The sequence below is a fragment of the Lissotriton helveticus genome, chromosome 3_2 (assembly GCF_964261635.1).
Source record: "Lissotriton helveticus chromosome 3_2, aLisHel1.1, whole genome shotgun sequence".
NCBI lineage: Eukaryota > Metazoa > Chordata > Amphibia > Caudata > Salamandridae > Lissotriton > Lissotriton helveticus.
The window spans coordinates 444,958,359-444,983,885 of record NC_136062.1 but is presented as its reverse complement, the minus strand read 5'-3'; positions in this window follow the sequence as shown (position 1 = coordinate 444,983,885).

Sequence of the window (25,527 nt, the reverse complement as noted above, 5' to 3'; positions counted from 1 at the left end):
CCAAAGACGATTCCACCCACCAACGTTATCAAAACAATCAAAAATGTAACTGCACATTGCATTAGAAAGCATTTGCTGTGAAGTATTCTGTACAGTCTATTTCTGCGAACATAAATTACATTTTCTCGTTGCAGCTCAGGAAGCTCCATCTTCTACGACCGTTCGCGACCACTGATGATGTGTACGTAGATGAAAATGCCTCTATCAGCCCTGGGAGTTCCCAGAACTAACAGAAAGATCGGCCTTGTGTCTGACCCCCGCAGATTCAACTAGGCACACAGCCACGACCCTACGGCTACCCAGACGGCAAGGCAAAATTTAAAACAACAAAATAATAGCAAACTTCCTGGCTGGAGGCAATGTATCAGAAAATTCAAATGTGAAAATAGGCAGTTTCCTGCTTTATTTGTCCATATTGCGAGAACGTAAGTTGTATCTCAGTTTTGCAGGAGCTGTCTGATCTGGAAACAATGTATTTTCAGCTGACGTTGCAATGTTCACGTTCGCAGATGGCAAATGTTCTTTTGGTGCAGATGGCAAATGTTCGTTGGGTGTGGATGACAAATGTTCAGGGTTCAAAAGAGCAGTTTCAGGAGGAGAGTCAGAATTTGGTGAATCCGTGATCAGTTCTGCATCGCTGAAAGGTATGAACCTGGGGATTTGTTCCGTTTCAGAGGCACCGATTCCTTTCTTTACCCAGTTGTCGTAAGGAAGTGGCAGAGGCACACGTTTGGCATGTGTCGTGTGGATCCAGTTCTTCCTTCCGGCCACACGAATAGCAGTTCGTTGCTAGTAGGACTTGGAAAGGGCCAATGAATCTGGGCTGAAGATTTTTCGTTCTTGCAAAATTTCTAATGACCACCTGGTCACCTGGTTTCAGCTGATGGCCTGGACTCTCCGGTGGCTTTGGCAATGCATCGAAAACCTGTTGGTGAATAAGACTCAATTTAGCAGTCAAGTCGAAAAGGTAATCAATTAACATTGGGTATTCCAGCTGCTTGAATTCTTTTGGTCTAGGTACCCCCCAAACATTTGCAGGACGACCAAAAACTATTTCATAAGGACTAAGCCCTACTCTAGAATGTACAGTTGCTCTTGTTGATAGCAAAGCCAAAGGCAATGCGTCTGGCCAGGACAAACCCGTGGATGCTTGTATCTTAGCAAGTTTCAGTTTAAGGGTGCCATTGTAACCCTCGACTAAACCCGCGGACTGGGGATGATTCGCACTATGAAACTTCTGTCTAATCCCTAGGCCGGCACACACACTCTGCATAACTTTCCCTACGAACTCACTTCCGTTATCTGACCATACAATCCGTGGCATTCCGTATCTGGGGAAGTATTCTTTAAGAAGAATTTTGGCAGTGGATAAGGCAGTATTGTCCTTCAGTGGGTATGCTTCGATCCATCTGGAGAAAGCACAAACTACCACTAGGACGTATTTCAGATTATTACAACGATCCATGTGAATGAAGTCTAGCTGGATCATTTCAAAGGGGCAGGAAGGAGGAGCGAAATGACCTGCAGGTGTGGGGATTCCCTTGCCAGGATTATGCATCAAGCATACCATACAATTTCTCACCACTCTCTCTGCACACTTACTAATCCCATCATTCTTCCAGACCGGAGCCAACATCTTACAAATCCCTTTTGAACTGATGTGCGCTGTTCCATGTGCCATCGTTACTACTGCAAGCACATACGCATCAGGCAACATCCAACGCTGTTGTTCCGACAAGTCAATCCAACACCCACTCGAGTCCAATTTACCCGTGCTCTCTCTCCATGCAAGTTTTTCCTCCTCAGTCGCCTCTTTCTGAATTTCTTTCACGCTTTCCACTGTGTCCTCACACATTCCAGACTCAGAAATCCATCTTGCAGACGTTGAAACATACATTCTACTCATCATATTTCTAGCTGTCTGTTTTGCAGTCTCATCAGCAAAAGCATTCCCACGACCAACATCATCCGTGATTGCTTTATGAGCACTGCATTTCACAATCGCAACTTCAGTCGGCAAGGTTAGAGATTCCAACAAGTCATTAACTAGCTGACCATGTTGAATCTTAGTCCCATGGGACGTAATGAAACCTCTCTCTTTCCACAAGCGGCCAAAACTATGGGCCACGCCGAACGCGTACTGACTATCTGTGAACACATTCACTCTCTTTCCCTTAGCTAAAACGCACGCTCTTGTTAGCGCGATCAATTCTGCAGCCTGGGCAGAATTCTGACTCACTCTTGCAGTCTCCACAATCGTACTCAAGGTCGTTACTGCATAAGCAGCAGTCACATTACCATTCTCTAATTTGAAGCAAGACCCATCAACATACAACGTTCCATCTGGATCTGATAACGGAGTGTTTTTTAGATCAATTCGTCCTTTTGTTTCTTCCTCAGTTTTGAAATAACAGTCGTGTGGTTCGGAATCACTCGACTCTTGGCTAGTCGGCAACAATGTTGCTGGATTCAATACATTGCATCTTTTGATCTGAATATGACTAGCTAACAGTGTTAGGTCATAACCTGATAATCTAGCACTGGTAAGGTGTTGCGTCTTGGTTTGGTTCATGAGTGTATCCACCGCATGAGGAACCATAACCACTAGCATGTTGTTCATTACTAAACCAGCAGATTGTCGAATGGAAGCTGCAGCTGCGGCTGTAGCTCTCAAGCAACTAGGCAACGCTCTAGCTACTGGATCTAATGTTGATGAAAAATACGCACAAGGGCGTTGTTTATCACCAAATTTCTGCGTCAAAACACTCAATGCACAACCTTCTCTCTCGTGGACATAGAGCGTGAATGGCTTACTGTAGTCGGGTGTACCCAATACAGGTGCTGAACACAGTGCATTTCGTAACTCAGAAAAACTCTGCTGACATTCTGCAGACCATGGTACCGGACTCGGAACATTTTTCCCAGTCAAGGCTACCAATGGTTTTGCTAAAAGAGAAAAATTTGGGATCCATTGCCTACAATATGAGGTAATACCTAAAAAGGCACGTACTTCTCTCTGCGTGCTAGGAACATTCATCTGTGTAATTGCTTTTATTCTCTCTGGGGTCAACTTCCTTCCCTCCTTTGACAAGAGATGACCTAGGTAGGTCACTTCTTGGCAGCAGTATTGCATTTTTGAAGGTGACACCTTGTGATTCAAATTTGATAAATGATGCAATAAAGAAATCGTGGCTGTTTTGCAAGTTTCCTTGTCATCAGCAGCCACTAGAAGATCATCGACATATTGTACTAAAGCAGAACCAGGAGGAAGTACGAAGGAATCTAACTGGCTTTTTAATGCTTGACTGTAAATGGATGGGCTTTCACAATAGCCTTGTGGAGCGCGTTTAAACCTGAAGCTTCGTCCTCCTAGAGAGAAACCGAAGATATCTCTGCTTTCTTCGGCTATCGGAATGCTGAAAAAGGCATTTTTCAAGTCGACAACCGAAAACCATGCTGCTGTAGCAGGAATCAACGTTAACAATGCAGTAATGTCTGGAACCACAGGAAACTGTGGAATCACAATTTTATTAACCTCTCTAAGATCAATTACAAACCTATATATTGGAGGTTTTGTAGGGTCAGTTCGTTTCAAAATAGGCAGTACAGGACTATTACAGACATTACCTCTAGTTTCCTCTATAACGTCTTTCTCAATCAGATCATGCACTATCAGTAGGAGCGCACGCTCACCTTCACTAGATATTCTGTATTGTGGAATTCGTGGAAGTTTGACATTTGCTTTCAAAGTTACTACATAGGGTGGAATTTCCAATAGACCTACATCATTAGGACCGGTCGCCCACAGAGTATCAGGGAGTGAACGCAGCTCTGGTGGGAGCGCATCCATCGACAAGTACATCGGAGAGATTATTCTTTTACCCAACGTAAGCTGTACTCCTTCTGGAGAACAGTACAATGTCGCGTACAGGCGTTTTAACAAGTCTAAACCAAGCAGATTTTCGGTACAACCTGTCGTCAAAATCAGGGGTGCTTTCAATTGACAGGGTCCAACAGAAATAGACAAAGGACCAGAAACAGGGTTATGAACAGGGGCGCCCGAAAAACCTACTGAAACGTTTGTTAAGCCAGACAAAGGTGCGCCAGGGAGTTTCGCATAAATGATAGAACTTTTTGCTGCACCAGTATCCAACAGAAACGGTTCGACTATACCTGATGTTGCTACTGCGACATAAGGCCCACTTTGATCTACTGGAACTGATACTACTCCCTCTCTTTGTCCATGGCTGTCCTAGTACTCACTTTGCTGACCTTCCTCACTAGCTTCATAATAGTCTTCAACATGATACTGTGGAGACCTATTCTGTTGGGCAGATTGTCCATTTCGCTGGTCGAATAATTAGAAGGGCGATCACTCGTCTGCGGAGGCATAGCACCTCGTCCTCGACCTCTAGAGTTTTGCATTGAACTACCACGACCTCTCTGAGCTGCCGCAGCATTATTTTGTGCCCGAACTGGACACTCATTTTTGTAATGACCTTCCACTTTGCAATAAGCACATTGATTCCATTGGTATTGTGGCCTTTGAAAATTATAATCCGTTTTTTGATATGACCCTTGCTGCATATTAGTCTGATTCGTGCGAGGCGGATAAGCTTGCTGTAAAAGTACTTTAGTTTTTAAATCTTTCGTCTTTTTATCTGATTTTTCCTTCTCTTCTTTATCCCTATTTTCATAGTACTGGGCAGTCGCAAGTATTTGCGCAGTCGTAGAGACAGCCCACGCACTTTCAGAATTCTTTAATTTACCACTAAGTTCTGGCAACAGATTGTGCACAAATTTATCAACAAATAATCTCTGGCCTCCTTCTGTGCTCATATCCTGACCACTATGATCCACGAAAGTCTCCTCGAATCTTATGAAAAAGTCGGAGACGCTTTCGTCTTTCTTCTGTTTGCACGCGGACAATTTGTCCCAGTTAACGCGCAATGCTGGCATTAGGGTTTTCATTAAATCGATTATTCTACCAGGCAAATTAGCAATTAGGGGTTCTGGTTTGGAACCACCTATTTGTTGACCATCCGCTGCAATTATAGCTGCCCAGTCACCACCTAGGGCAACTGGATGATTCTCTTTACGAATTTTAGCCCAAATTGGTTGCGGTACTACATTACCAAATAGCAGATCTATGTCAGCAAGATTCAATACACAAGCGTCAACTGTTTGAGCCAACTCTTTGTAGTACCCTGCAGGATTTTTACGCGGATCTGGCAAGGCCTGTTTCACTGCTAATACTTCCGCTCGCTTCCATGGAATATGTATCCAGACTCTCTGGAATTGGGCCGGAGCGGCTGCAATACCAAGGTTTGCGTTAGCTTGCACAGCTTCACGCCAAATTGGTGGAACCTCTCTCATTGGGTATTGACGATTTTGTTTCGTACTACGTTTCTCTAACTCTCTCGGTGAACGAAGGGATGAGTCGGTCCTATAACTTAGAACCAGTTCCATCGCTTCTTTTATATTTTGTCCAACTATCATACCTGCAGCAAACTCTTTCTGAACATTAATTAATTCTTCTAGATTTGATTCAGGGTCATCCTCTTCCAATTCCTCACGTAGAAGGAAACACATTTCATCGAACACATATCGTTGTGTCGGTTCATTCCATTGCATAAATGTATCTAATACATTTTGTACATTATATCTTCCAACTTTTGAAACCCATCTGAGAGCAGTGGAATCTAATATTCCTCTTTCTTCAGTACTGGGAAGCTGGCTACGCCTTTGCACAGAGTCAGAGGTAGGAGTCTTAATCAGAGTTTTATAGAAGGGAGATAGAATATTAGAGACAGAATCAGTGATTCTCCGACGAACAGAAAGCGGAGTCATAATATTAGCAGAAGCAGTAAATAGAGTAGCAGTTGGAACAGATAGATTAGGAACAGTAGGAGTAGCAGGCAAAATAGCTTGTGAACTAGCAGGTGTGAGCGACACAGGCATAGGTAAAGAAGCCGGCAACCCTGGAAGAGGGGTTGTCGACGGAACATTAATATTGACCACAGGAGGTACAGGAACTTGATTCAGGGGAGCGGGAACAGGGACACCAGGTTGTCCGGCAACCGGTAATTAAACATTCGGTACAGGTGGAGCCGTAGCACCCTGTGCATACGGTGGGGGTGATCGTAACAAGTAAGACAACAGGGGATCCTTTTCAGGGTCCTCTACTATCTTAGCCGTACTCGATGGCAAAGCAGGATAGCACTTGTCTATCGCTAAATTACGCTCTCTATTGGCCACCTCCATCGCTTTTTCAGACTCGTTGAGTTGCAGCTGCCTAGCAGACTGTTCTAAAGTCAACTCTTGCTCTTTCTGTTCTTTCTTCAACTTTTTAATTTCTCTCTGTTTAGATTCTTTTCGCCAATAACGGAAAGAATCAAACATTGCCGGCCGGGCTTTCTTCTTAAACAACCTTCTTTCTAGATTATCGAGAACTTCAGGTTCAAAACTACCATGTAGTGGCCAACTAAGGACACCATCTTTCTCTGTGAAGCGAATCCATACCTCGTTATAAGAGATAGGGCCCACACCAAATTTGCAATATAGATCATAAAGGGGAGTTCCAATCGGAGGAACCAAACACGAGTCCTCCAACTGGGAATCACTGTTGCAACTGAAACAAGACAACATACAATTTTTCCGACTTACCATTTTATAATCCGGAACACAAAACAAACAAGACACAAACAGAAAAGATGCGCACTCGAACCAAGAACTTAGGCCTACCAGAACTGACAAATGTATCGATACCTGAACTGAACAGAATGATTATCGTAACCAGAATAACCAGTGATAATCTTACAGAACTGAACTGAACTGAGAACTAAAAGGATTATCCAAACAGGAGCAACCCTCACAAAATAACCAACTAGCTACCACTGAATACTTAACTGAGGCACTGAAGACGTCACCAAGGAGAAACCCGTCACGTCTCGCCGTACTGAGGACTGCACCTCGGGTCCAAGACAGGGCGACGGTCAAGGCAAGGGACCACTGCAGCCGTCTGAACGGGAACCCTCGTGGAAGAGAACGTCGGGGCCACTTTTGCGATATGCCGGGATCGATGAAGTGGGGCGCCTCCCTCTGAAATCTTCACACGAAGCTCCTCGAACTCTTCAGGCTTTTGGACCGGTACCGAATGACGTCGCCCCACGTTGGGCGCCAATTGGAGTTCTGGACTTTTTGGTTCCGTCCAGAGGTGTCAGGGAAAACACCCGAAGACCCCGGAGTTCAACCTGTCTCGGTGCACGAACAAACAGAAACACGGGCTTCTCGATGGTGGCGTCAAAGACCAAAGGTTTATTACTGCAGGGACACAGAAGTCACAGAAACTGCACACGGGCAGTGTCTAGGAGCCTGTTCAATTTGTACAAAGAGGGTTGTTCCTTATATACTAAATATTCTGCTCGGGGCAAATTCTTTACATGTTACCACAGTTCTAAACATTCGTGTCTTAAACAATAAATATTTGGTGTTGCACAGGAATCGTCAACAGTATCTGATGTCAAAACATTACGAATGAGGGGTTCCCACTATTCCATCATAATCCCATGTCAATTCCTCATTCAAGACCCGGACCGCCTCATCGTAAATTTCGTTACCTCCCCCTAATAAAGGCCCAGAAGGAAAGGAGCAGAGCCAGGTGCAGAAGATAGAAAGACAGGATAAGAGATTTTTGTGGGTCGTAAATGGGCACGGTTACCAGCTTCGGCCGCCTAATCATGATCAGGCCAACGGACACAAGAACCAGTATAGCAGGACTGGCCTCAGGCTGGGGAGGCAGCTCTTGCCGAGTCATGCTGCTACAGCGTTGCTGGCCTAAGGTGCACGTGTCACTAGCAAGGTGAATCGCCGGTTAAAGCCTACGTGTCCTTTAATGAAGAGAGATCATTGCGTGTCCATTGACTATGTGAGGGCAAGGAATACAAAATGGCTTCCGTGTTCTAAGATGGATGCCATGGGTAGAACAGAATTGTGTTTGTAACTGGAGTGCTCTTGCTCGTAGCATAGCGAAAACACCAGGATATACTAAATGGATCATTTGCGGTTCACTGATACCAAAATTATGTATTTATGACAATGTTACAAACACGAGTAAAATCGTCACGGAACCTCAGCGCCTAAGTACTGCATAAGGGGGGCGTGGCCTAAGGGTGGTGGGCGTGGCTGCTGTGATTCGACTGAGTGTCATCAGCCGTGGAAAGTTTCCCTGACAGCACTCAGATCGGCTGTGCTGGGGAAGCAGTGGGCGAGTGGCAGGTAGGAACTTGTAATTTGTTAAAAAGCACAGTATCACAAAAGGGTTAAAAGTTTAAAAACAACAAGCAGTCTTCGCGTTTTCCTCCTGGCTTTCCGCCTCAGGAGCTTACCAGTTCTCTGGTCGCGCTATCGTTTCAGCGCGCCTAAGTACTGCGTGAGGGGGGCGTGGCCTAAGGGTGGTGGGCGTGGCCGCTGTGATTCGATTGAGTGTCGTCAGCCATGGAAAGTTTCCCTGACAGCACTCAGATCGGCTGTGCTGGGGAAGCAGTGGGCGAGTGGCAGGTAGGAACTTGTAATTTGTTAAAAAGCACAGTATCACAAAAGGGTTAAAAGTTTAAAAACAACAAGCAGTCTTCGCGTTTTCCTTCTGGCTTTCCGCCTCAGGAGCTTACCAGTTCTCTGGTCGCGCTATCGTTTCAGCGCGCCTAAGTACTGCATGAGGGGGGCGTGGCCTAAGGGTGGTGGGCGTGGCCGCTGTGATTCGACTGAGTGTCGTCAGCCGTGGAAAGTTTCCCTGACAGCGCTCAGATCGGCTGTGCTGGGGAAGCAGTGGGCGAGTGGCAGGTAGGAACTTGTAATTTGTTAAAAAGCACAGTATCACAAAAGGGTTAAAAGTTTAAAAACAACAAGCAGTCTTCGCGTTTTCCTCCCGGCTTTCCGCCTCAGGAGCTTACCAGTTGATGACACATGACACCACATGACAACACATGACTGACAACACGTGACGTCACACGGCACCACATGATGATACATGACAACACATGATGACACAAGACACCACATGACACCACATGACACAAGATGACACATGATGACACATGACATATGACACCACATGACACATGACACATGACAGCACATGACACCATATAACATCTGACACCACACGACACCTGACACATGACACCACATGACACATGATATCACATGACACATGATACCACATGACACATCACATCACATGACAACACATGACACATGATATCACATGACACATGATGATACATGACACATGACACCACATGACACCACATGATACCACATGACACCACATGACTGATGGCACATTACACATGACGTCACATGACACCACATGATACCACATGATACCACATGACACATGATGACACATGACACCACATGACACCACATGACTGACAACATGTGACGTCACATGGCACCACATGATACCACATGACTCATGATATTACATGACACATGACACCACATGACAACACATGACTGATGACACATGACGTCACATGGCACAACATGATGACACATGACAACACATGATGACATATGACACCATATGACGCAAGATGACACATGACAACACATGATATTACATGACACATGACACCACATGACACATGACACCACATGTCACATGACATGTGATGACACATGACACCACATGACAACACATGACACATAATGACACATGACACCACATGACACCACATGACACATGATATCACATGACACATGACACCACATGACACATGATACTACATGACACATGACATCACATGACATATGACACCACATGACACATGACACCACATGATACCACATGACACATGACACCACATGACACATGATACATGACACCACATGACACCACATAACTGACACCACAATACAACTGACACATGACACCACATGACACGACATGACACCACATGACTAACAACACATGACGTCACATGGCACCACATGACGACACATGACAATACATGATGACACATGACACCACATGACAACACATGACACATGATACTACATGACACCACATGACACATGACACGTGATGACACATGACACCACATGACAACACATGACACCACATGACACCACATGATTGACAACACGTGACATCACATGGCACCACATGATGACACATGACAACACATGATGACACATGACACCACATGACACCACATGACACAAGATGACACATGATTACACATGACATATGACACCACATGACACATGACAAATGAGAGCACATGACAGCACATGACACCACATGACACCACATGACTGATGACACATGACGTCACATGGCACCACATGATGACACATGACAATACATGATGACACATGACACCACATGACGCAAGATGACATGACAACAAATGACACATGACACTACATGACACATGACACATGATGACACATGACACCACATGACAACACATGACACATGATGACACAAGACACCACATGACACCACATGACTGACAACAAGTGAAGTCACATGGCACCTCCTGATGACACATGACAACACATGATGACACATGACACCACATGACACAAGATGACACATGACACATGACATATGACACCACATGACACATTACACATGATAGCACATGACACCACATAACATCTGACACCACATAACACCTGACACATGACACCACATGACACATGACTCATGACATCACATGACACATAACACCACATGACACATGACATCACATGACAACACATGACACATGACATCACATGACACATGACGATACATGACACATGACACCACATGACACCACATGATACCACATGACACCACATGACTGATGGCACATGACACATGACGTCACATGGCACCACATGACAACACATGATGACACATGACACCACATGACACATGATACCACATGATACCACATGACACATGACCCATGAAACCACATGATGAAATATGACACCACATGATGCAAGATGACACATGATGACACATGACACATGATACCACATTACACCACATGATACCACATGACACATGATGACACATGACACCACATGACAACATGTGTCATGTAGTGTCATGTGTCATGTGTTGTCATGTGTCATCTTGCGTCATGTGGTGTCATGTGGTGTCATGTGTCATCATGTATTGTCATGTGTCATCATGTGGTGCCATGTGATGTCATGTATTGTTGGTCATGTGGTGTCATGTGGTTTTATGTGTCATGTAATGTCATGTGTCATGTGGTATCATGTGATGTCATGTGTCATCATGTATTGTCATGTGTCGTCATGTGGTGCCATGTGATGTCATGTGTCATCAGTCATGTGGTATCATGTGGTGTCATGTGTCATGTAATGAGTGGAGTGGAGAGGTGTGGCTCACTGGTTAGAGGCGGCAGACCTGTAAGCAGAGAACGGCCAGGGACCAGGGTTCAATTCCCGACGCGGCAGGGTCTTGGACCAGGGTCAATGGACTCGATAAATCTCGCCTCAGTGCCTACTCTAACCAGGGAACACACTCGGTAACTCTGGGCATTAAGCTTGCCTCATCTCTACAACGGCCCCCCACAGACGCCGGGGATGCCTGGTTTCACCTTGGAGATACCCAGAAAGGGACCATTTCACAGGGAAAACCAGGACGGGTTCCCCAGCGGTCTACAGCGCCAGGACACTCGGGTAGAGTAACAGTGCGCTTTACAAGTATCCCACATTTACATGACACATGACACCACATGACACCACATGACTGATGACACATGACGTCACATGGCACCAAATGACGACACATGACAATACATGATGACACATGACATCACATGATACCACATGACACATGACATTACATGACACATAAAACCACATGACACCACATGAACGACAACACATGACGTCACATGGCACCACATGATGACACATGACAATACATGATGACACATGACACCACATGACACCACATGATGCAAGATGACACATGACAACACATGACACATGACACTACATGACACATGATACCACATGACACATGACACATGACACGTGATGACACATGACACCACATGACAATACATGACATATGATGACACATGACACCACATGTCTGACAACACATGACGTCACATGGCACCACATGATGACATATGACAACACATGATGACACATGACACCACATGACACCACATGACACAAGATGACACATGATGACACATGACATATGACACCACATGACACATGACACATGACAGCACATGACATCACAATATACCTGACATCACACAACACCTGACACATGACACCACATGACACCACATGACACATGATATCACATGACACATGACACCACATGACACATGACATCACATGACAACACATGACACATGATATCTCATGACACATGATGATACATGACACATGACACCACATGACACCACATGACACCACATGATACCACATGACACCACATGACTGATGGCACATTACACATGACGTCACATGACACCACATGATACCACATGACACATGGTGACACATGACACCATATGACACCACATGACTGACAACACGTGACATTGCGTGGCACCACATGATACCACATGACACATGACACCGCATGATACATGACACCACATGGCACATGACATCACATGACACATGACACCACATGACAAGACATGACATATGACACCACATGACTGACAACACATGACGTCACATGGCACCACATGACAACACATGACAATACATGATGACACAAGATACCACATGACACCACATGACTGACAACATATGACAACACATGACACCACATGACACATGATGACACATGACATATGACACCGCATGACACATGACAGCACATGACAGCACATGACACCACATGACTGACGACACCTGACGTCACATGGCACCACATGATGACACATGACAATACATGATGACACATGACACCACATGATACCACATGACACCACATGACACATGACACCACATGACACATGACATCACACGACAACACATGACACATGACATCACATGACACCATATGACTGTTGGCACATGACATATGACGTTACATGGCACCACATGACATCACATGACATCACATGATGACACATGATACCACATGACACCACATGATACCACATGACACATGATGACACATGACACCACATGACACCACATGACTGACATGTTACATCACATGGCACCACATGATGACACATGACAACACATGATAACACATGACACATGATGACACATGACACCACATGACGGACAACACATGATGTCACATGGCACCACATGACACCACATGACACAAGATGACACATGATGACACATGACATATGATACCACATGACACATGACACATGACACCACATGACACCACATGACACAACATGACACATGATGACACATGACATATGACACCACATGACACATGACACCACATGACACCACATGATACATGACATCACATGACACCACATGACACTACATGACACGACACCACATGACACATGACACTACATGACACCACATGACACATAACATCACATGACACATGACACCACATGACATATGACAAACATGACACATGACACCACATGACTGATGACACATGACGTGGCATGGCACCACATGACGACACATGACAATACATGATGACACATGACACCACATGACACCACATGACTGATAACATGTGATGTCACATGGCACCACATGACGACATATGACAATACATGATGACACATGACACCACATGACAACACATGACACTACATGACACCACATGACACATGACACGTAATGATACATGACACCACATGACAACACATGACACTACATGACACCACATGACTGACAACACATGACATCACATGGCACCACATGATGACACATGATGACACATGACACAACATGATACCACATGATACAAGATGACACATGATTACACATGACATATGACACCACATGACACATGACAGCACATGACACCACATGACACCACATGACTGATGACACATGACGTCACATGGCACCACATGATGACACATGACAATACATGATGACACATGACACCACATGACGCAAGATGACATGACAACAAATGACAAATGACACTACATGACACATGACACATGATGACACATGACACCACATGACAACACATGACACATGATGACACATGACACCACATGATACCACATGACTGACAACAAGTGACGTCACATGGCACCACATGATGACACATGACACCACATGACACATGATGACACATGACAATACATGATGACACATGACACCACATGACGCAAGATGACATGACAACAAATGACAAATGACACTACATGACACATGACACATGATGACACATGACACCACATGACAACACATGACACATGATGACACATGACACCACATGATACCACATGACTGACAACAAGTGACGTCACATGGCACCACATCATGACACATGACACCACATGACAAGACATGACATATGACACCACATGACTGACAACACATGACGTCACATGGCACCACATGACAACACATGACAATACATGATGACACAAGATACCACATGACACCACATGACTGATAACATATGACAACACATGACACCACATGACACATGATGACACATGACATATGACACCGCATGACACATGACAGCACATGACAGCACATGACACCACATGACTGACGACACCTGACGTCACATGGCACCACATGATGACACATGACAATACATGATGACACATGACACCACATGATACCACATGACACCACATGACACATGACACCACATGACACATGACATCACACGACAACACATGACACATGACATCACATGACACCATATGACTGTTGGCACATGACATATGACGTCACATGGCACCACATGACATCACATGACATCACATGATGACACATGATACCACATGACACCACATGATACCACATGACACATGATGACACATGACACCACATGACACCACATGACTGACATGTTACATCACATGGCACCACATGATGACACATGACAACACATGATAACACATGACACATGATGACACATGACACCACATGACGGACAACACATGATGTCACATGGCACCACATGACACCACATGACACAAGATGACACATGATGACACATGACATATGATACCACATGACACATGACACATGACACCACATGACACCACATGACACAACATGACACATGATGACACATGACATATGACACCACATGACACATGACACCACATGACACCACATGACACATGACATCACATGACACCACATGACACTACATGACACGACACCACATGACACATGACACTACATGACACCACATGACACATAACATCACATGACACATGACACCACATGACATATGACAAGACATGACACATGACACCACATGACTGATGACACATGACGTGGCATGGCACCACATGACGACACATGACAATACATGATGACACATGACACCACATGACACCACATGACTGATAACATGTGATGTCACATGGCACCACATGACGACATATGACAATACATGATGACACATGACACCACATGACAACACATGACACTACATGACACCACATGACACATGACACGTAATGATACATGACACCACATGACAACACATGACACTACATGACACCACATGACTGACAACACATGACATCACATGGCACCACATGATGACACATGATGACACATGACACAACATGATACCACATGATACAAGATGACACATGATTACACATGACATATGACACCACATGACACATGACAGCACATGACACCACATGACACCACATGACTGATGACACATGACGTCACATGGCACCACATGATGACACATGACAATACATGATGACACATGACACCACATGACGCAAGATGACATGACAACAAATGACAAATGACACTACATGACACATGACACATGATGACACATGACACCACATGACAACACATGACACATGATGACACATGACACCACATGATACCACATGACTGACAACAAGTGACGTCACATGGCACCACATGATGACACATGACACCACATGACACAAGGTGACACATGACACATGACATATGACACCACATGACACATGACACATGATAGCACATGACACATGATACCACATGACACATGACATCACATGACAACACATGACACATGACATCCCATGACACATGACGATACATGACACATGACACCACATGACACCACATGATACCACATGACACCACATGACTGATGGCACATGACACATGACGTCACATGGAACCACATGACAACACATGATGACACATGACACCACATGACACATGATACCACATGACACATGACACCACATGATACCACATGACACATGATGACACATAAAACCACATGATGAAACATGACACCACATGACACAAGATGACACATGATGACACATGACACATGACACTACATGACACATGACACCACATGATACATGACATCACATGATACCACATGATACCCCATGACACATGATGACACATGACACCACATGACAACACATGACATGACACCATGTGACATGACACAACATGATGACACATGACACCACATGACACCACATGACACTACTTCACACATGATGACACATGACGACACATGCCACCACATTACACCAAATGACATATGACACCACATAATACATGACACATGACACCACATGACATATGACAACACATGAAACCACTAGACACATGATGACACATGACACCATGTGACACATGACACAACATGATAACACATGATACCACATGACAACACATTAAACCACATGACACCACATGACATAACACATGACACCACATGACACAAATTGACATATGACACACCATGATATTACATTACACATGACACCACATGACACCACATGACTGATGACACATGAGGTCACATGGCACCACATAACACCACATTTCTGACAACACGTGACGTCACATGGCACCACATGATGATACATGACAACACATGATGACACAAGACACCACATGACACCACATGACACAAGATGACATATGATGACACATGACATATGACACCACATGACACATGACACATGACAGCACATGACACCACATAACATCTGATACCACACGACACCTGACACATGACACCACATGACACCACATGACACATGATATCACATGACACATGACACCACATGACACATGACATCACATGACAACACATGACACATGATATCACATGACACATGATGATACATGACACATGACACCACATGACACCACATGATACCACATGACACCACATGACTGATGGCACATTATACATGACGTCACATGACACCACATGATACCACATGACACATGATGACACATGACACCACATGACACCACATGACTGACAACACGTGACATCACATGGCAGCACATGATGACACATGACAACACATGATGACACATGACACCACATGACACAAGATGACACATGATGACACATGACATATGACACCACATGACTCATGACACATGACAGCATATGATACCACATAACACCTGACACCACACGACACCCGACACATGACACCACATGACACCATATGACACATGACATCACATGACACATGACACCACATGACACATGACATCATATGACACATGACACCACATGACAATACATGATACCACATGACACCACATGACTGATGGCACATGACACATGACATCCGTCACATGGCACCAAATGATATCACATGACAACACATGATGACACATGACACCACATGACACCACATGATACCACATGACACATGATGACACATGACACCAAATGACAACTCATGACACCACTTGACACATGATGGCACATGGCACCACATGACGACACATGACAACACATGACAACACAGGACACATGACGACACATGCCACCACATTACACCAAATGACATATGACACCACATGACATATGACAACACATGACACCATGTGACAAATGACACAACATGACAACACATGACATGACACATGATACCACATGACAACACATGAAACCACATGACACCACATGACATAATACATGACACAAGATGACACATGACATATGACACCACATGACACATGACAGCACATGACACCACATGACACATGACATCACATGACACATGACACCACATGACACATGACACCACATGACCCCACATAACAACTGACACCACAATACAACTGACACATGACACCACATGACACATGGCATCATATGACACATGACACCACAAGACAAGACATGACACATGACACCACATGACTGATGACACATGACGTCACATGGTACCACATGATGACACATGACAATACATGATGACAAATGACACCACATGACACCACATGACGCAAGATGACACATGACAACACATGACATATGACACTACATGACACATGACACCACATGACACATGACACCACATGACACATGACATGTGATGACACCACATGACACATGACACCACATGACTGACACATGACGTCACATGGCACCACTTGATGACACATGACAATACATGATGACATATGACACCACATGACACCACATGACGCAAGATGACACATGACAACACATGACAACACATGACACCACATTACACCACATGACACATGATACCACATGACACATGACACCACATGACACCACATGACACCACTTGACACATGATTGCACCTGGCACCACATGCAGACACATAATACCACATGACATATGACACATGACACCACATGAGAACACATGACATGACACATGATACCACATGACAACAGAAGAAACCACATGACACCACATGACATAACACATGACACCACATGACACCACATGATACCACATGACACATGACATTACATGACACATGACACCTCATGACACCACATGACTGATGACACATGACGTCACATGGCAATACATGATGACACATGACACCACATGATACCACATGACTCATGACATTATATGACACATGACACCACATGACAACACATGACTGACGACACATGACGTCACATGGCACAACATGACACATGACAACACATGATGACATATGACACCACATGACGCAAGATGACACATGACAACACATGACACTACATGACACATGACACTACATGACACCACATGACTGATGACATATGACGTCACATGGCAATACATGATGACACATGACACCACATGATACCACATGACTCATGACATTACATGACACATGACATCACATGACAACAAATGACTGACGACACATGACGTCACATGGCACAACATGACACATGACAACACATGATGACATATGACACCACATGACGCAAGATGACACATGACAACACATGACACTACATGACACATGACACCACATGACACATGACACCACATGTCACATGACATGTGATGACACATGACACCACATGACAACACATGACACATGATGACACATGACACCACATGACACCACGTGACACATAACATCACATGACACATGACACCACATGACACATGATACTACATGACACATGACATAACATGACATATGACACCACATGACACATGACACAACATGATACCACATGACACATGACATCACATGACACATGACACATGACACCACATGACACCACATGACACCACATAACAACTGACACCACAATACAACTGACACATGACACCATATGACACAACATGACACCACATGACTAACGACACATGACGTCACATGGCACCACATGACGACACATGACAATACATGATGACACATGACACCACATGACAACACATGACAGATGATACTATATGACACCACATGACACATGACACGTGATGACACATGACACCACATGACACATGACAAGACATGTACATGACACCACATGACTGACGACACATGACGTCACATGGCCCCACATGATGACAAATGACAATACATGATGACACATGACACCACATGACAACACATGACACATGACACCACATGACACCACATGACACATGACACGTGATGACACATGACACCACATAACAACACATGACACATGATGACACATGACACCACATGACACCACATGACTGATAACACATGACATCACATGGCACCACATGATGATACATGACAACACATGATGACACAAGACACCACATGACACCACATGACACCACATGACACAAGATGACACATGATGACACATGACATATGACACCACATGACACATGACCGCACATTACACCACATAACACCTGACACCAAACGACACATGACACCACATGACACCACATGACACATGATATCACATGATACCACATGACAACACATGACACATGATATCACATGACACATGATGATAAATGACACATGACACCACATGACACCACATGATACCACATGACACCACATGACTGATGGCACATTACACATGACGTCACATGACATCACATGATACCACATGACACATGATGACACATGACACCACATGACACCACATGACTGACAACACGTGATGTCACATGGCATCACATGATGACACATGACAACACATGATGACACATGACACCACATGACACAAGATGACACATGATGACACATGACATATGACACCACATGACATATGACACATGACAGCACATGACACCACATAACACCTGACACCAAACGACACCTGACACATAACACCACATGATACCACATGACACATGACATCACATGACACATGACATCACATGACACATGATATCACATGACACATGATGATACATGACACATGACACCACATGACACCACATGATACCACATGACACCACATGACTGATGGCACATGACACATGACGTCCATCACATGGCACCAAATGACACCACATGATACCACATGACACCACATGACTGATGGCACATTACACATGATGTCACATGACACCACATGATGACACATAATGACACATGACACCACATGACACCACATGATACCACATGACACATGATGACACATGACACCACATGATGAAACATGAAACCACATGATACCACATGACGCAAGATGACACATGATGACACATGACACATGACACTACATGACACATGACATCACATGAAACATGACACCATATGACAACACATGATACCACATGACACATGATGACACATGACACCACTTGACAACACATGACACCACTTGACACATGATAGCACATGGCACCACATGATGACACATGACACCACATGAAAACACATGACACATGATGACACATGCCACCACATTATACCAAATGACATATGACACCACATGACATATGACAACACATGACACCATGTGACAAATGACACAACATGACAACACATGACATGACACATGATACCACATGACAACATATGAAACCACATGAAACCACATGACATAGCACATGACACCACATGACACCACATGACACAAGATGACACACGATGACACAAGATGATACATGACATATGACACCACATGACACATGACACATGACAGGACATGACACCAAATGACACATGACATCACATGACACATGACACCACATGACACAACATGACGACACATGACACCACATGACACCACATGACCATGATGGCACCTGGCACCACATGACGACACATGACACCATATGACACATGATGACACATGACACCACATGACAACATATGACGACACATGCCGACACATGACATATGACAACACATGACACCACATGACACATGATGACACATGACACCATGTGACACATGACACAGCATGACAACATATGACATGACACATGATACCACATGATAACAGATGAAACCACATGACACCACATGCCATAACACATGACACCACATGACACCACATGACACCACTTGACACATGATGGCACATGGCACCACACGATGACACATGACACCACATGACATATGACGCATGATGACACATGACACCACATGACACATGATATCACATGACACATGATACCATATGACACCACTTGACACATGATGGCACATGGCATCACATGACGACACATGACACCACATAACATATGACACATGATGACACATGACACCACATGACACATGATATCACATGACACATGACACCACATGACACATGACATCACATGACAACATATGACACATGACACATGACGACACATGCCACCACATTACACCAAATGACTGACAACACATGACGTCACATGGCACCACATGATGACACATGACAACACATTATACCACATGACACATGATGACACATGACACCATGTGACACATGATACCACATGACAACACATGAAACCACATGACACCACATGACATAACACATAACACCACATGCCACCACATGATACCACATGACACATGACATTACATGACACATGACACCACATGACACCACATGACTAATAACACATGACATCACATGACACCACATGACGACACATGACAATACATAATGACACATGACACCACATGATACCACATGACTGATGACACATGACGTCACATGATGACACTTGACACCACATGACACCACATGACACAAGATGACACATGACAAACACATGACACATGACACAACATGACACCACTTGACACATGACATGTGATGACATATGACACCACATGACAACACATGACACATGATGACACATGACACCATGTGACACATGACACAACATGACAACACATGACATGACACATGATACCACATGACAACACATGACACCACATGACATAACACATGACACCACATGACATAACACATGATGACACATGACGCTGGGAAAGGTAACGCTATATTTTGTATTTCGCTTCATTGGCAGCACTGAATAGAGCGTGCAGCGCTAATTTTAAAATATTGCCGTTTTTGCTATTTATGTTTGGTTAATTTCTTAGACCCTGTTTTTATCATTATCCTTAGAGCGCCCACACACTTGCACTCTAATTTGTGCCCCCCACCGCTTTTTGAGCGGATTTAATCGGTTAGTTACCGGCTCTTCGTGGCGTCCTCCGCCATCTTGGGTGGGACTGGGACCTCTTTAGCGTTATTCGCCAGAGCGCTCTAGTGCTCAGAGCAGGTCAGCCTCTATTTAAGGCGATCACCTGTTTTCAACTCGCCCTGGGAAAGGTAACGCTATATTTTGTATTTCGCTTCATTGGCAGCACTGAATAGAGCGTGCAGCGCTAATTCTAAAATATTGCCGTTTTTGCTATTTATGTTTGGTTAATTTCTTAGACCCTGTTTTTATCATTATCCTTAGAGCGCCCACACACTTGCACTCTAATTTATGCCCCAAACCGCTTTTTGAGCGGATTTAATCGGTTAGTTACCGGCTCTTTGTGGTGTCCTCCGCCATCTTGGGTGGGACTGGGACCTCTTTAGCGTTATTCGCCAGAGCGCTCTAGTGCTCAGAGCAGGTCAGCCTCTATTTAAGGCGATCACCTGTTTTCAACTCGCCCTGGGAAAGGTAACGCTATATTTTGTATTTTGCTTCATTGGCAGCACTGAATAGAGCGTGCAGCGCTAATTCTAAAATATTGCCGTTTTTGCTATTTATGTTTGGTTAATTTCTTAGATCCTGTTTTTATCATTATCCTTAGAGCGCCCACACACTTGCACTCTAATTTGTGCCCCCCACCGCTTTTTGAGCAGATTTAATCGGTTATTTACCGGCTCTTCGTGGCGTCCTCCGCCATCTTGGGTGGGACTGGGACCTCTTTAGCGTTATTCGCCAGAGCGCTCTAGTGCTCAGAGCAGGTCAGCCTCTATTTAAGGCGATCACCTGTTTTCAACTCGCCCTGGGAAAGGTAACGCTATATTTTGTATTTCGCTTCATTGGCAGCACTGAATAGAGCGTGCAGCGCTAATTCTAAAATATTGCCGTTTTTGCTATTTATGTTTGGTTAATTTCTTAGATCCTGTTTTTATCATTATCCTTAGAGCGCCCACACACTTGCACTCTAATTTGTGCCCCCCACCGCTTTTTGAGCAGATTTAATCGGTTATTTACCGGCTCTTCGTGGCGTCCTCCGCCATCTTGGGTGGGACTGGGACCTCTTTAGCGTTATTCGCCAGAGCGCTCTAGTGCTCAGAGCAGGTCAGCCTCTATTTAAGGCGATCACCTGTTTTCAACTCGCCCTGGGAAAGGTAACGCTATATTTTGTATTTCGCTTCATTGGCAGCACTGAATAGAGCGTGCAGCCCTAATTTTAAAATACTGCCGGTTTTGCTATTTATGTTTGGTTAATTTTTTAGACCCTGTTTTTATCATTATCCTTAGAGCGCCCACACACTTGCACTCTAATTTGTGCCACCCCCACCGCTTTTTGAGTGGATTTAATCGGTTAGTTACCGGCTCTTCGTGGCGTCCTCCACCATCTTGGGTGGGACTGGGACCACTTTAGCGTTATTCGCCAGAGTGCTCTAGTGCTCAGAGCAGGTCAGCCTCTATTTAATCCTCACCACTCTCGCATAGCGGTGACGCGCAGCGGTAGCGCCTGACTCGGGCCAGTCGAGCCAGAGTCTGCCTGTCTGCGCCCATCCGCGCTAAGGACACGCGGGTCGCGGCTGGATACTGCGAGTTCTAGCATGACTTATCGGTATTCTAGTCATGCCCTCTGTCAGATCAGACGCAATCTGCCTATTTGCTCGCACTCGACCCACCATCCTCTGAGTGGTCCCCATACCTGCCCATGTGGTTGTAGGGAACTTTCGGCACCAGTGATGGCCCCCAGTCAGGCATTATTACATCGGAAGAAGGAACTCCCTCCTCCTATTGCCATTAAAATCTGGCACCACAATGTTAGATCCCTCTCAAAACATCATCAAGATATTTTTGAACTTATCTCGCTAGAGGGCCCTGATGTCTTCTTTATGACGGAGACCTGGCTAGGAGATGAAGATATGGCCATTATCAATCTGGCCCTCCCCCCGGGTTACGCAATCTATACATTGAACCGTAAGGGGAGAGAAGGAGGCATAGCTGTGGCCTTTAAAACTTGCTATACCTGTATCTGGAAGCCTATTGACTTGGCTGACACCCAAACACTTGAAGTAAGTAAATAGTTGAATGTAGCCATGATGTTGGCTCAGGACTCTTCACATCCACTTATGGTAGTTTTGTTTTTTGGTTTGCAGGGCAGGCCGTTCATTTTATGACACTGGATACAAGTATTAGTGCCTGATTGGAGGGTACATCTTTTTCATCTATTTTATTTACTTTCCCAGTTATGCTATTTCATTACAGAGGCGACATGGACGTTGATTGCACTTGTTTGAATCTGGTGGCATGTATTAGGATACCACAGTAGGAACCGTTACATTACTGCTTGGGCAGCTGGTATGTTTGGACACAGTAGAGTAGTTGCTTTATTTCAAATGGAATTTTGTGCTTTCATGTTTATAAAACTGATGTTCATAATGATAAAAGA